This window comes from Aulonocara stuartgranti, assembly GCF_965226115.1.
Source record: "Aulonocara stuartgranti genome assembly, chromosome: 16".
Lineage (NCBI taxonomy): Eukaryota > Metazoa > Chordata > Actinopteri > Cichliformes > Cichlidae > Aulonocara > Aulonocara stuartgranti.
The window spans coordinates 3,588,070-3,603,614 of NC_138952.1; the positions used below are offsets into that span (position 1 = coordinate 3,588,070).

Genomic DNA, 15,545 nt, shown 5'->3' on the forward strand with positions numbered 1-15,545 from the left:
GTTTATTCTGGAAAATAAAAAGAGTTGTGAGTTCTGTCATTTTATTTTTCTTAGTGGTTTTTGTTTTGTTCATCGTGGCATCATTTCAGTATCAGACAGAGGCGCTGGCCAGCACAGAAACAGTCCACTGCTTTGGGGTCAACGGCTAAATTGATTTTAGCCTTTTAAAAGAAATCAATATAAAAATGCATTTAAAAACAAATCACGGTTTCTGTTTTGGGTTTGAAAAGTGTGATTTCTTTCTTACAATGTTTCCTCAAATCAGTGAATGTTGCTAATTGTTGCCACGAGAGGAGCACAGTTAGACTGGAACAACTTTATTGAATGAGTGCTTTACGTAGCGAAACTTCAATCCAAGATGTTTTATATAATTCCTATTAAGCAGTAATAAGAAAGAGTTGTTTCGAAATTATTGTCACCACATTATTTATGGCTAACATTGTAAAAATCTACCATCGTTTTTGAGACAGGTTGCCAAAAGCTTTACGTAAACTGGTCTCTTCTGCGGTGCAGTCGTCCTTATTTTAAAGCTATTTGACCAGCTGTCATGCACCCCGATGTTTCAGCAGTGTAGCAGGGCAGAAAATCGCTAATAATTCTGCTGTGGTCATGTGTGGATCTGTTGTTGGTTTGTGCGAATTCTGCAGTGACAGTAATGTCTGTGGATGTGTGGGTGATTGAAAGGCTTTGTAAAGCGCTTTGTCCTCTTCGGCTTGAAAATCACGAGCATGAGCACAGCCCGCGTACCATGCAGTCCATGTCAGTTTCACATCTTTGCTACAAAATAATGAGGCCACAGATGACCTTGCTGTTTCACGTTTCACTGCAGCTGTCAGAAATGCATTTGTTCCCCGTCCAGTTCAAATTAGAATTGCAATCGATTTTTGACTTAATTGCACGCAAGGGGAGAGTTCAATCAATTAATCAGTCTGTGTAAAACATGCTTCTATACGATAATGTTTGCTAAGGGCTACTGTTCTTTGAGCTTACAGTAGAGAAGAGAAGGCACGAACTGGCTGGTATTAGTGTAAAGATCTTTGTTGCAGTGTTAGATAGTTGTGGTTTCTGTTATTAATTTGAATTACAAACTGAAACACTGGAGATGACAGGTTCAAGGGTATAAATTAATCTATGGTATGTTGCACAGATATAATGAAGGTTTAACAATGCAGTCTGGAAGTCTTTCTGCTCTTGTCACATCGTAGGACTTTTTGCTCAAGCTAAATTTAGGACCAGATATGGTTTCAAGTTTTTACATAATAATGCCAATGCGTAGGAAAAGTTGTAGCATAAATACCAAAAGCCTTTTTGATGCATTGCTGGATTTGCTGACAATACCCCAAAACCCCCAGTTCATGTTCTGTCCTGCTGCTTTGTCACTACAAAGTGTTGGCTTTGCAGTTTTCCTTGATGTACAAGGCACGCCATGCAAAGTGCACTTTGCATAAAAAAGAAAAACAAACCTGCAGGTGTAGACGCTTTCACCCGTGTCACCTTGTAGTGTTATGTGTTTTCAGCATTTCTTCATCACTTGGGGAATATGGGTCATTGCATGGTCTCTTTTAGAACTCGTTCTCAGGACATGCTGACCGAACACATTACAAATTAGACGTGCTTATAGTCGTTCCACGGGGAAAGTTCTCTGTCATGACAGAGAGAGGAAGGGAGGGGCAGAAACATGTTGAAAAGTAGAGATAATTGAGATGTTGATGATCTCACTTAATGTTGTACTCAATAAAAACAACATAACTAGTTAACAAATGAAGAAAGATGTGCCTTGCTGTCCACAAGACCGGTTAATTACACTGTAAAAAGGATGCAAATGCAAAGTTGCACAAGCCGCTCCTATCTGATGTTGGAATAATGTGCTGGGACAGGTTATGGATGCTGGGTGAGGGAGTGTGTATATCCTTTTTTTTTTTACAGAGCAAAAATCTGCCTCCAGGCCATGTCCACACTAGTATGTTTTTTAAATGCATAACTTCTGCCATCCACACTACTCTGGCATTTTAGAACTCCAAAAGCTGGGTTTTGGAAATGCTGACCATTTTTTGAAAACTCCGGGGCTTTCTGGATTAATAGTCTCCAAATGTTTCCAGAGAAATGGAGACTTTTGGAAACAATGACACACCTACCAATGTTTCACTGATTGGGGCATAATCACTGGGATTTTACCTCGCTTGATTCGTCACACTCCTTTGAAATGTAATAGTCCCAGAAAAAAACAGGCATCAGCCCTGACTGTCAGACGTTAATTCAGTCGGAATACTGAATTCCTACCATTGCTCGCTGTGTACAGTTAACTTATGAATATTATTATTCAACTACTAACATGGATATGCAGTGAGAGTGTCGACTATAACGGTCACATTGGTATCTCCTACAGGCCTGCAGTCAGGATGCCGTTGTGGCAGTCGTCAGTGTCGGTTAGCTGCTGGAGAGACTCGTATCTAACATCTTGAACTGTGGCTGGGAACAATACCATATTTTCTGCAGTATAAGGCGCCCTTAAAATCCTTTAATTTTCTCAAAAATCGACAGTGTATGAATTCTGGTTGTGCTTACTAGCGTCGAACCGATTTAATGTGGTACACGGCGCTCAAAAATGTTGTAGTACGACTTTGGTAAGCTACAAAGCCGCACCACTTCATGGATTGTCGGAGCATTACGGCTGCCGTAGTCCGGAGCCTCGCGGAGTAATCTGGGTCCAAAACTCCATCTTCTTCAGGTCCCAAAGTCAAATGAACACTCATCTCTTCATCGTTAACTTTTTTCCACTCAATAAAAGTTAACTTAAGGGTTCCTAACAACATGCTCTATTCCCAACAACATGGGAATAGAGCAGCTGCGAGAGAATTCAACATTAATGAATCAATGCAAGAAGAATGGGTTGAGTAATGTTTGACTTATATGACTGTTTTGTTTCACTTAATGCGCCTTATAATCCGGTGTCTCCTATGGTCAGAAAAATACAGTAGTTGTTGCTTTGGGTTTTTGCAGACCTTTGGGTGCTCTAACCAGAACCCACTGCAGATAGAGAGGTGCAGAGGCTGCAGAGCACAACGGGGACTACTGTCACGACGGTGGAGCTGAAATCCATCCACACATTAAGACACTAGCTGGAGAGGCAACCGATTTTTCTCCTTTGCACGTTGTCTCAGAGAATGTGGTTTTATTTATTTAAGCAATAAAAATAAAGCACAGGTGCAACTCCTGTGGCATGCATGCTCACACATGCCCTCTTGCTTTCACACATACAGTGTAATTCTGTGTGAAACGTTGGGTTGTTTTCGATTTCAGTTCAACACTTTAAAAAAGTAAACACATTGCCAAGGATGCCAAAGACAGTTTTTTTCTCCATGCCTTAATCCACTGTGGACCTACATCAAATTACTAAACTAGGCCACACAAACACAGAAGTTGTGCCAAAGTAATCTTAGACCTTTCCGTCAGAAACAGAAGCCTAAATGGAGGATTTGTTTGTGTCGGATTCTTTAGTCCATGGATGAGCGTGTACTGAGGGAAAAGACAACAAGCTGTCATCTTGGAGAATGACATGATATGGATACTTGGTAAGGGTTTTTGCAAAGGAAGGAGCACGACCCTGGTTTGTATAGCCGAGACATAATGTGCTTGCCTGAAGTGTGCAACATCGATGCTGCTCCATCAGCCCTGTCACCAGATTGTGAAGAGAGAAAGTTACAGGTTATGGCCGTTGTTCATATAGCAAACATTAAGCAAGACACTTGTGTGTGCATGATGTACATTAGTCTCACGTTAGGGAAAACAGTAACCTTTAAAGGTGAGGCGTTGGGTATGTTGTGAGTGTGCACAGATGGCGACAGTTGAACATGAGGAGAGCCTGCACCTTTTCAAAGGTGTTTTATAACCTCTTTCTGCATTCGCTGGAGATGAGTTCTCAGTGAAAACAGAAGAAAGGGCTAATGCACATGCCAGACACGGTTATCACCAGAGCGTAAATGTGACATTACAGTCAATGCTGTACACACACATGCATGCTAGCACTACAAAGGGCAGGACACGGAAGACCTCTGGGTCTGCGGCTCGTCATAGTTAACTGGATCACTCAGCTGCAGAAATGCTCCACAGGCTAGCCTTCAGAGTATTGACAGGTATTAGGTTCACTAGTCTCTTTTTGTTTTGACTATGTGTGTGAAAAATTGTTTAGCCAGTTTCTTCTCCACTCCTAAAGAAGGAGGGAATTGTCAGGTCAAGCTAAAAAAAAAAAAAATCTAATTTATAGGTTGATGTGTTGCTATTAGTGGTAGTAGTATGACAGAGAGTGTGTGCAGAGATTTTTTATCCATCCTTTTTCAGAGTGGTGTTCCTGCAGGATTACCATTGTTGGCTTAAAGCTGTGCAGCACTGTGCCAGATTTCCTGCATGGGGCCATTTTAGATGAGTGATAGATAGTTATATAGCTGATCTGTGGGAAATGTTACTTTTTTTAAGCTGGTGTGTAGCAGAGATATAAAAGTTTGTTTCCACCAATAGGAACCCCATATTTAGGTCTATTAAGCCAGCCCGACAAAAGTTTCCCTGTTTAAACACAGAGCGAGAAATCAGCTCGTTTGAAAAACAAAAAGAATGCATTTGGATATCTTTTACATTTTTGCACAATTATTAGGCTACAAGTTTCTAAATGATGCAAAAGTCTGTAATTTGGATCTTTCAGGTTAGCATGAGAATTTACATTTTGTGTCCTTTATGAAAAGACTCAACACTGCTGTCAACCATCTGGATTATAGCACATAGCATTAGGCAATGATTTTAGCATCACACACCAGGAAAGTAGTGGAGTAGTTGGAACATTTGCATGATCCCAGATTAAAATAAACAGACTCGATTCATTTTGAAGAACTGGTGTAAAATCACAGATGCAGGGGTGGGGTTTCCTGTCCTTTCTACTAACAGAGTATGAACGTGAGTTACGACCCAATGCAGTCACCGAATCTGACTTTTTATGGAAGCCTGGACTCAAGCACTGATAAAACCAATTAACAAAAATATAAAACTTTCATTGTCCTTGAAATTTGCTACTGTGACGCATTGTGGGATTTTAATGCCAGTGTAGTGTCCTGTGCTTGCATACTCTATTGTTCCCTTAGAAATAAAATATTCCTCACATACTATTGTGTATGCATTAATAATATTAATAATGATAGTGATAATAAAAACATCTGCAATATTTTATTTTATTACATAATAATTTTCATTGAAGCTGAGCACTATCTCAGTCAGCAGAAGCTGCACCTGCAGGTCGTTGCAGGCAGTTTGAGAAAAAACATTCTTCTCCCGTTAGCTTCTCCTTATTTGTCAAAGTCAGGAAAGCTGTAAACCGTCAGGTGATGTTTTTCACATTTAGAAGAATTATTTAGTAGTTTTGCAATTTATCTTAAGGTTGTGCGTCCGTTTGAAAGTTTTAATTCATCAACAGGAGAACACATGAATAAATAAAGTGCATGATACTGTAGGGGGCCTGCTGTAGTTCTCATTTATGGTCGCACTCATTCAGAGGTGCATCAACTTTGCGATGTAGCGGCAACTTATTTCATTACCTCTGTGATTGTTAATTAGGTACTTATACTTGACAATATTATGTTAGTTATTCATAAATATTTGTCTACAGTATCAAATTATTAAGGGTGTATTTTGTTACAAAGAAGCTTCATGTCCACAATCATTTGTTTAGCTTAGCAGCCTGACTCATTAATCTGGCTAATGTATTTAAGTGTTTCCAGCATCACTGGGAGCATAAAGAGAAAACAAAGCTGCTGTTATTTTTAGTCATTACCAACAACAGCACCTCAGTAATTTGATGAATTAACGTAAAAACCTATACGGGCTCACATGTGTGAAAAGCTGCAGTGATCAGTCGGTCCTGATAAATGGTGCGTTCCTCTTTTCCCAGTTTGAGCCTCTCAGATGATTCTTACATACACGCAGGTTTCATCAAATTTATTAGAACATCTGTTCTAAAAACAAGAGGGCACAAATATTTAAGTCTGTCAAACTTGTTTAAAACTAAAAATGAACTTTATTCACTCTGAAGAGTTAATCCAGGCTAACTTTCAGCCACTAAAACTAATTTCATGTTCAGGAATGCAAGTAAATAATTTAGCATTTTAATCAAAAACGAATAACATGCTGTACTGTTTTGTTTTGTTTTTTTCAGGTTTTTTTGGTAAACAGTACATTTTAAAATTCAGGGATAAAAACAAGAATTATATTTTAACATTAAAAATACAGTTTTGATTAAAGAGCTTGTGCAGCTGTGAATTTAAGGCAGCTGTGGCATTAACCTTGCACTGGGTGGTGGTCTGATAAATTTGCTCAGCACTGTATATCACAGTAAACTAAAAACTGTCACTGAGGGATCGATTATTTTGTGTCTTTGTGTATTTTACAGTCCCTGTAAATATTTGGAAGAATTTTCAAATTTGTTAAGTCTCCTTATTCAGCCACCAAAGTGAGATTTAAATGTATTGAAATTCTAATTGTATTTCATATCTGTATCTGTAGGTAGTTTATATATATATTCCTTTTGTGTGTATTTATTTTTAATATTTTCAATATTTATGTAGAGAGGTGTATATATGCAATATATACTATAATATATGCTTTTTATGCACCTTGACAACTTAAATGTTCCTTATTTGTGTACCAACCAAAAGAAAATTAAATCTGTTTCTCGTGCTATTCAAAACTGTAAGTTGCAGGATAAGAACGAGTGTGGACACATGCCACATTTAAAGTAGCAAACACAATACTTCTGCAGTAATTAAGTAGTAGTCGTACTACTAGGTGGCCTGGTGGCTCAGAATGAATCTGTTAGAGGGTTTAATCACAAAAAAATGTGTAGAATTGTTTATTTTTGTCTGCTGTCCTTTGACTTTATGTGCAGGATAAGATTATAAGTTATATGTGTTAAAACCAAATGGCATGTATCAGTTTTAACAAGTATTTTACATTTTTACCTCTAAGCCTCGTCACCTAACCCAGTTAAAACATATTACTTTAAAGGCTTTCCCAGATTCTCACACTCTGGATGGAAGTGAAGTGGACCAGAGTACTGGAAAAAAATACCGAAAAACATGTTGCCTCACAGTGAGCTGCCAGGATAAGTGCAGTGTTATATGTGTTTTTCCTGCACCGTGTTGGGCAGGCTTTGTGAGCACATGCACGAGAACAGACATTCGCACATAGGTTCACGTCATGTGGATCACCTCAGAAAACACGGATTGGGTCATAATGTGGCTCTACATGTATTCACTCTGGACTATTCTAAGACTATTAATAATGCATGCACATGGAATAGCTGTGAAAACACATATTTTTTCTTTCTAGTTTTATAAGTACTACTCTTCTGCTTGGACACAATCAGAGTAAATCCGCTGCCCACGGACAATGAATTCTTTAAGTGAGTCTGCAGCTGGATAAGTGAATGAATGAAGTACCCTCTCTTCCCTGTGCCTGTCCTTTTCATATTCATCAACCTTCTCCTTTTCCTTCTTCTCCGTATTCTTTGGAGCTCTGCAGAGCCCTTGGTGATATGTCTATATATAGAAAAAAGGAGGAGCTTTATTATGAAAAATAGAGTGCCTTTAGTGCGCCGTCCCGGGGACGTCACTGGAGCTCTCCATTTTTTAAAGGGTTAATGATGCGCACATACAGGCAGTGGAGTGTTTTGTCTGTGCCGGACTGACTCAGGGTGACGAGGTCGAACTTTGGCAGACAGACTTCCTCAATTAACCACAACACCTTCTGGCTAAATGCCCTTTGTGAAAGGACAGTCTTTCTAGCACCTCCCTTGTGTTTTTGCATGGCTATGAAGTTTAAGAAGTGGGCAAAAGGTGAACGATTGAGGGTGGAAATATGTTGTCAGTCTATTGGACCCCTGTTTTGGACATCCATGGGAGAATTCCAGAAGATGTCATTTATCAAGTAACCAATTAAACTCTATACTGAACATTTAAATATTTTTAAGTTATTAAAAAAAAAATCAAACAACTGCTTCTGGTTGTTTGATTGAGCTCTAAAATGTGCCTAACTGTATGACTGCCACTGTCATATATGATAAGAATGCATCACTCGCTGTCAGGCATAGGGATGATAAAGCAGGGGGTTGTTTTTGAATAGTTTTGAATAGTCAAGTAGTTCCCAGTGAACGCTGAATTAATTGCCAGCTCTTGTGTTTATCATTATCGCAATAAATATGTAGGTCAGTGTACTTATTTACTTTATTTTCATGATATGATTTATCTTGGTATTTGTTTAAGTCCTGGCTGGCTTTTCAAATCTACTTAAGGATAAGTCACCTCACTCTTTTACTGGGGATTGTGCCTCTGTGTTAGCCTGAAATAACTGCCCAGGGCAGTAATCCAGATCGCTGCCCAGTGGTGCTTGCCTAGAACGACTCTGGTAACAATCATTTCTAATACAGAAATGTAACTAATTAGCCCGATGTGATAATGATTACTCTGTGGCAACAGCACCAGTTCATCCAATAAATCATCTGTTTTTTCTCATGGAAGCTTTGGCATTTGTTAATAATCGGAAGAAAGTTTTTTAGGTCTGTCATACCTGCTTATGCTTTCTAAACTTTGATTGGACGGCAGTTTTAGTTAGCAAACAGTCCATTGGTGGCATTTCTTGAAATCTGCAAGCGATGTTGATCAGTGGATGAAAATGTCGGTGTTTTTCTCTGGTCAGCTGTTTGTAGAGGTGATAGAGATGATACACTGGAGCATAACACGGTTCAGAGAAAAAGGAGTTGGGGGGGGGGTTTCTGGGAACAGAGCATAGCAGGTGCTGCCAGTCCATGGGGGCATATTTGTGTACTCTGCTCACTCAGTGGGAACATTTTAATTTGATCCTTTTGTTTCTATAAAACAGGTCAGGATTTGTTCTGGCCCTGGGCAATTTGTGTCAGCGCTTGTAAAGAAACTGTTGTACTGATGCAGGAGTGGTGCGTTGTCAGAATCAGTCATCAAGCTGTGCCTGGTGTATTTGGTTAGGAGGTGCTGCTGTAAGAGTTCGCTTTGAATTCATTTGCAACACATCGCATTCTTTAGGGCAGTGGAAACACTCAAGAAGTAACACCGTGCCGCATTAGGGGAAAAAACACAAAGGCCTTGCTGTGGGCTCCGTGATATTAATCTAATGCACATTCTTTCATTCTGAGGGTAATAATGACAGGTCTTTCAGTTGGTGAAAGTTTGTTCAGCACGCAGCCTGTGCTTGCCACAGATAACGACAGCATTGTTTTTTTCACAGTGGAAAATCTGTGCACGTCACAGTGGAATGTTCTCCATTCTGACTTTACGTGCCTAAAGTTGCAACTCAGTTTCTCTCCTAAGCCAAATTCATTCCTCAGTAGCACTTTTTGGAGAAATAGATAGAAATTAAAGTTTGTGTGTAAGTAAATTAGAGCAGATGGATCTAATAATCTGCACTGTCATGTCTCGATTTCCTTTAAAAAATATTTGTGAATCTTTGGGCTACGCAGACTGATGCTTTCTGTCCCCGTCTGTGGCACTTATAGTGAGAGGTTTCCCTCTAATTAATAGTCCAGTGAGTGCGAATCGTTAGACGAGAACTGTGACTCATGGCTGATTTTAAAATCTTTGCAACCATCACATCCTGTACCGATGACAGATTTTAGTTTTTCTTTTGGAGAAGTCTAACAAAATATTAAGGCAACTCTTTCTCGCAGCTTTTGCTGCTCTAACATTTTAATGTCACCTTAGAAAAATTACATTTCCTTTTTAAATAGCAGTTTTTCTTATTTTCAGACTTTCCATAACTTTCTGTGAATAATCAATACAGTGTGGAAGATTAATTGGCTAAACCGACACTTTTCTAAGTGGAATTCTTACTTCTCCTATAATTTAACTGAAAATTCAGAGATTTTGTTCCTGTTCTTTACTTTTTTGTTCATGTGCGCGCTTCCTGTGTAAAATCTCCACAATCTTTGTGAGTCTTTGTTTTCATGCTTTCTGTCAGTTTTGGTTCAGGCTCGCTGTGACTGTGAGACCACCCTTCTGCCTCACTGTCTCTCATTCAGTTTGGTGTAGAAGTTGAAAAAGCAGCACTCCTGCTGCTCCTCAGTTTCACACTTGAAACATTCCCAGTATCCATGTGTAGCTGGTTGTTGAGTGTTTTGGTATAACGTATGATAGATTTCGTACCTGGGCACACACGCTATACGTGAGCCGTCACAAAGCTGGTTTTGGTTGCTTTAACTTGAAATGTTTAACTGAGCTTCAGTAATGAAGCTTTTTCTAAAGGGAGATGTCTAAAAGACAACTGCTGTAGTTCACAGCCCTCCAGCTCTCTTCCCAAGGATGCTTAAAAATGCAGCTGAGGAGTGAGGCTTGGGGATGTGGGGACCTGAGACTGACTGACTGTCAGTCACAGTATGAAAGGCATGAAAAGCAAGGCAGCATTGTTGGTGTCAGAGTTGTGATCGCTCTGAGAGAAAGGCGAAGAGTCCTCTTAGGGTCATTAAAGGCTCTCTGACAGGGAAACCTTCTGCAGTGCTTCCCACAGAACTAGATTTTATTTGTATGGGCAATATAAACAAAACCTGTATATACTTTGTGACAATAAAAAACATTGTAATCATGCTGTGGATATACTCCAACTACTCCATCCAGGAATACAGCTGATGATGGAAGTCCTTGCTGTGCACTGCTGCGACGGTGTGCTCGGTGTAGCGACACGTGAAGAAGTTCTCCATCTGCTGCAGGTTCTGTCAGAAGTGAAATGCAAAAGACAAAATACCTTCTGAAGAGACAGCTGGCTGATATCGAGGAAAGCCACAAGAGAAAGCTTCCAAACCACCGTTACAGAAACGACCGGAGGTGTGTTCATTACTACGTTTATCCTTAAATGTGCTGTTCTGGTGGACGAATAAAAGAATAATCTTCAAACAAGGTGTAAAAATCGTGTTCGCTGTTAGTAGGATGGTAACTCGCTTGTGACTAGACAACATCAGTGGTTGCACGTTGACTGCACTGCAACCGATTGCAAGTAGTTGATCACTTTTGACTGCAAGACAATTGCACAGGTTGCCCAGAGTTTGTGCGTGCATGCTGGAGATACAACCGGCCTCCGAACGGTCCAACTGTGACTGACTCCAACCGTTGTTTTCCCGAACGTGACTGTGGCATAAATAAAGACTATGTGTTGATGGCTTGCGAGCAGGGCTACAGTTTGCCTGTCTGAATGTTTTAAGCTTGCCTGTTCAGTGAGGTATCCGTACAGTCTGTCAACTCTGTATGTATTATTAAGCTCTGAATGTCGCACAAATTTATGGTAACCTCGTGTGTTTATGACCAACTTTGGTTTGCTGCTGGCACTTATCAGTCCCGCTAATGCTTAGCTGCATGCCTGTGCTAAGCAGAGCCACAAACTGTGCTCACAGTTATTGTTTTGACAGACTTGAACCAAACAGTGAATTTTCTGGAGGGGAAAAACACATTTTTCCATATAACATGATTTTTTTTTCATGTTATATGGACATACTGACTTTAACATGATAGTACTGTTTCAGTTAGGGTTTGCAGTCGTGTGTCAGTACTGAATTCACACCCAGTCGTGATGAAAGGTGAAAAGTTACTACAGTGTAAGACCAGGGTGCCCTTGCAGTTGAGTAGTTTTGGGTGAAGGCCTGCTATGCTGTCACTTTAGCTCTGGCCCTCGTCCTTTGGCTCCTTATCTGGCAAGTGTCAGTAAGAAATTCATCACTGGCAGCTGATGAGATGCTTTCTACACTTTGTATCTCATTGTGGTGCTGGTTTATGGGAGCTGATTATTACAAATACAACATGGGTATTAATTATGAATCATTAATGTTTTATTTTTTAGTTCAGGGGCTCCTCTTGTGTCACTTTGAATTTTTCTTTCTGTCAGTTTTTCATTTGCTTGCTTTCCTAAACCCTCTATGGGCCGCTGCATGCACCGCAGCAGACACACACACACACACACACACGCACACATTTTTATTCCCAGGGTTGAGAAGTTCTCTCTCAAGGCAACATGCTTCCTTGTTCAGACCGAGTGGTGATGAAAGATGTGCCTAAATTAGGATGTCTTGCTTTAGCAGTGCAGGTGTAAGTTTTTAGCACCTCTCCCAAATCTTACACGTTTCAATCGTGCACTGAGTGCAGCTGAACTTTTCATTATCAGGTTTTTTTTTTCTTGCAGAAAGAGTCTCGCACTTCCATCAACACCTTTATATTGCAGTATGTGATTAAACCTCCCAGCACGTCCTTTGAGGACATTTTTCGTAGATTTTGTTTTTCATAAGTGAAAATCTTTTCAAGAGTCCTCAAGAGGGTTCGTGGGTATTAAATTAAACTCACCAAGTTAGAATATGGAGTCAATGGTGTACTCATTAATGTCATGCGGTGGTAAGAAATGCTTGACAGCCATTGGATGCCTAATAAATTTCTCTTTAATGCTAAAGTGGCTCTTGAAACAGATTCCCAAAGGACATGCTTGTGGGGGAAAAATCAACTTTCTTTTGCTTTTTTTAATTTTAATTTAGATAAACCTGGACTCATTCTAAAAAAACCCATTCTTCTATTATCACCTGCTTCTAAGGCCTCCACGTCTATCAGTGCATTTGCAGACAAAGTGAATGTACAAGGATGACTGCCATTTGAGTCAAAGCTGTGTTGTAACCCAACCTGATGACCTAAATGAACAGACTGGAGAGCTTTCAGGCAGTGACAGTGACCCGCACGCATGCCTAAGAAGTGCTGCCTTTAAATGGCAGTGTAAATGGTGGTGAAAGTCTGGGAACAACACTTTCAGTAAGGCTGGTTTGTTTGGGATTAGTGGGCCAGATGGCTGCTTCTCTGCGCACGTCCATTTAAATGTGTGCAGTTGCTTGATTTGTTTGTCTGAAGACACTTACAATGAGTACAGTAGTAAAATAAACAAATCATTACTCAAGTGAGCAATGGTCAAAGCCACAGCGGGCGATTGCGGTTACAAATATTACTGTGCTGCTTAAAGAGCTTTGTGAGACATAACAAAAGCGGGAGCGGTGAAAAGAATTAGAGCTAGAGAGTGCATAGCCTTCAAACATGGCATGATTACACAAAGACCTCTCTAATGAGAGATCCACGCTTCAGAGGGAAGTGCTTCGTTTTAAGGAAAAGGAATGCTTGCTTTTTTTGGGCATCTCTGCTTTTGTGTTGAATCGAGCAGCTTTTGTTGCAGCTTGTTTCCTTTCTTTGGGCATGACGGAGGTCTTTGTTTGGATTTGATGACCGGTCGTCTAACCATTCGCGCTAATGTGACTTTGTCTTCAGCTTCAAGAAATACAGGATTATTTTAAGTTTTGAATTTAACCCATTGTTCAAGTCATTACAGATTCCAATTTTCAATTTCCTGAGAAAGTTGTGCAGTTTTCTAGACGCCTCTATGAAATATTAATTAGAATCCAGTTGTTCAGTCTGACGTCACTAGCCGTGTCTGGGCCTAAACTGCGCTGCAGGTCCATATATCAAACGATCACTATGGCATTACTGAGAGTTGAAAAACTGTTTAAAGTCTTTCATCTTTAATAAAATGATCAGCGTTCTGCTCTACCAGGTGTAACAATTGAGTTTAACATCCAGGCATCCATGAAAACGGAATTTATGACATTTAACGGAGTTAGAAGTTAGCAGGGAGTTAGCTCGCTAGCTTCTATCTAAATACAATATAGCATGTCCTGACTGCGGGGTTTTGGAAACAAATTAAAACGTACAGCTCTGTTATCACTTCCAGCATAAATAAAGACAGAAAACTAAACAGCAGTGACGTTTGTAGGGTTACTGAAGTTGGGCTAGCTGGTATATAATGATGTGCTACGTGACCGCTAGCGACACAGCTATGTTAGCATAATATAAACAAGCTAACTTTTTTTCCACTCGATAAAAGTTAACGTGAGTGTTCTCGGTGGTCAGGAACAAATGTAATCGCATGGCAGGATGCTGTAAAAGGACCAAACTTCAGCCAGGAGAACAACTGAGATAATCCATCCACAATACGAGGTTAGTCATTCATATACTGCTGCATGGGCTGGGCTGTAGTTACATCCTAAGGTTTTAAAAACTGAGCTTAAATAAATGATTAGCGGTAATAAAAGCCGAGGGAGGTCAACAGGGATCACTGACTGTTTTAGGAGCTTTTTGAGATTAAATAGAAGAAAATACAAAACATTAAACATGTTAACAACACAAAAGCCATATTAAACGCAGACTACTTTAGACCCGGAAGTAGGATTTGTCACGTCATCGCTTAACGACCAGATAGTGTTTCAATGGGAGATTTCAGCTGTGTACACAGTACATTCAGATGACAAAGGAAAGAATCAAATCTTTGTGTGTGGTACAGTTTTTAAAGTTTTTGAGTGTTAGCTGAAAGGACAAGCAGCATTTGTAATACGTGACTTCATAAAGAGACTTTTTAACCCTAAAAGCATCATTCAGTCCACCTGGACTTATTTCGTAACTTTGGCTGTAACACCTGTAGGTGGCAGCACTGCTAAGAATGATCAGCGTCACGCGCCATTTTTGAATAAACGGAAAAAGTAGAACCGACCCTGAAATATTTGGTTAATGTGGGGTTTTTTTGAACCCCCATCAGTTCATTCTAATCTTTGTTTCCAAAAAAAGAAAATATAATAATTTAAATTATTAGGCATCAACTGCCGAAATTGAATGCTTTAGATGTCTCTCACATCTCGCACGTTTGTGAAAATGTTCAAATATTACTGGAGCAATTTGGTCTACAATTCCCAGAGAGAGCTCATGTTATAGTCTTTAAGTTGGTATTGACAAATTAATGAAAGATGGGCGACCTTCTTTTTACCCTTAATTCTTATACCGACTCCTCACGTGCTCATTTGGATCAGTAGAAGTTGCTATTGTGAACTCTCTAACAGAATTTCTGACCTAATGGTAACATCACGTTAGGTAAGACCTCTTAATCATCGAAAGCATGCCACATTAAGACGGGCTGCCTCATTCACCAGCTCATACAAAGGAAGGGTTTCTATCCCACAGAGGAGCTTTGCATCCTCACGATTTCCAGACTGCAGAGCAGAGTGCTGCAAACTCCAGTGGAATGTGTCAGCAGGCAGGCAGCGCTAGTGGCTTTTGGAAGGAAGATGTAGCAGTCCTATTACTCACCTCTGTAGCAGGGATAGTGCTGTTTTGTGCCTCCCAGGGGTTCGGTTCAATCATCGGTGCACACTTTATTACCTTGCTCTGTGAAGGTGTGCGTGTGCATTTGCTGCAGAGCCCTTTGCTCTTAACTTCTGTATTGTACAGATCTTTTTTTTTTATTCCCAGAGGGGTTTATGCTGTTTAATATATAGTCTTTGTATCAACCTCTAAAAATTGCCTCTGTGTGTTTGAAATAAATATGTGCTCTTCCCACGGGTTGCGTATGCATATCAGGCTCGATTCTTCTCCTCTTCTTCTTCTCGGGCACCAGTGCTGCGATGATTATGCTGCTGTATT

At 40.0% G+C, this 15,545-nt stretch overlaps 1 protein-coding gene across 3 annotated transcripts in view; it reads left to right on the forward strand.

The window, feature by feature from the left end:
* Positions 1-15,545, forward strand: part of adarb1b (adenosine deaminase RNA specific B1b) — a 128,520-nt gene that overhangs the window by 4,985 nt on the left and 107,990 nt on the right. Inside the window, exon 1 of one of the 3 annotated variants that reach the window (XM_082508118.1) lies at positions 10,868-10,886. The exons of the other annotated variants lie outside the window; for them this stretch is intronic. The gene's annotated coding sequence lies outside the window, so the exon portion shown is untranslated. Of the gene's footprint in view, positions 1-10,867; positions 10,887-15,545 lie in introns of those variants that run through there. 3 annotated transcript variants of the gene reach the window in all.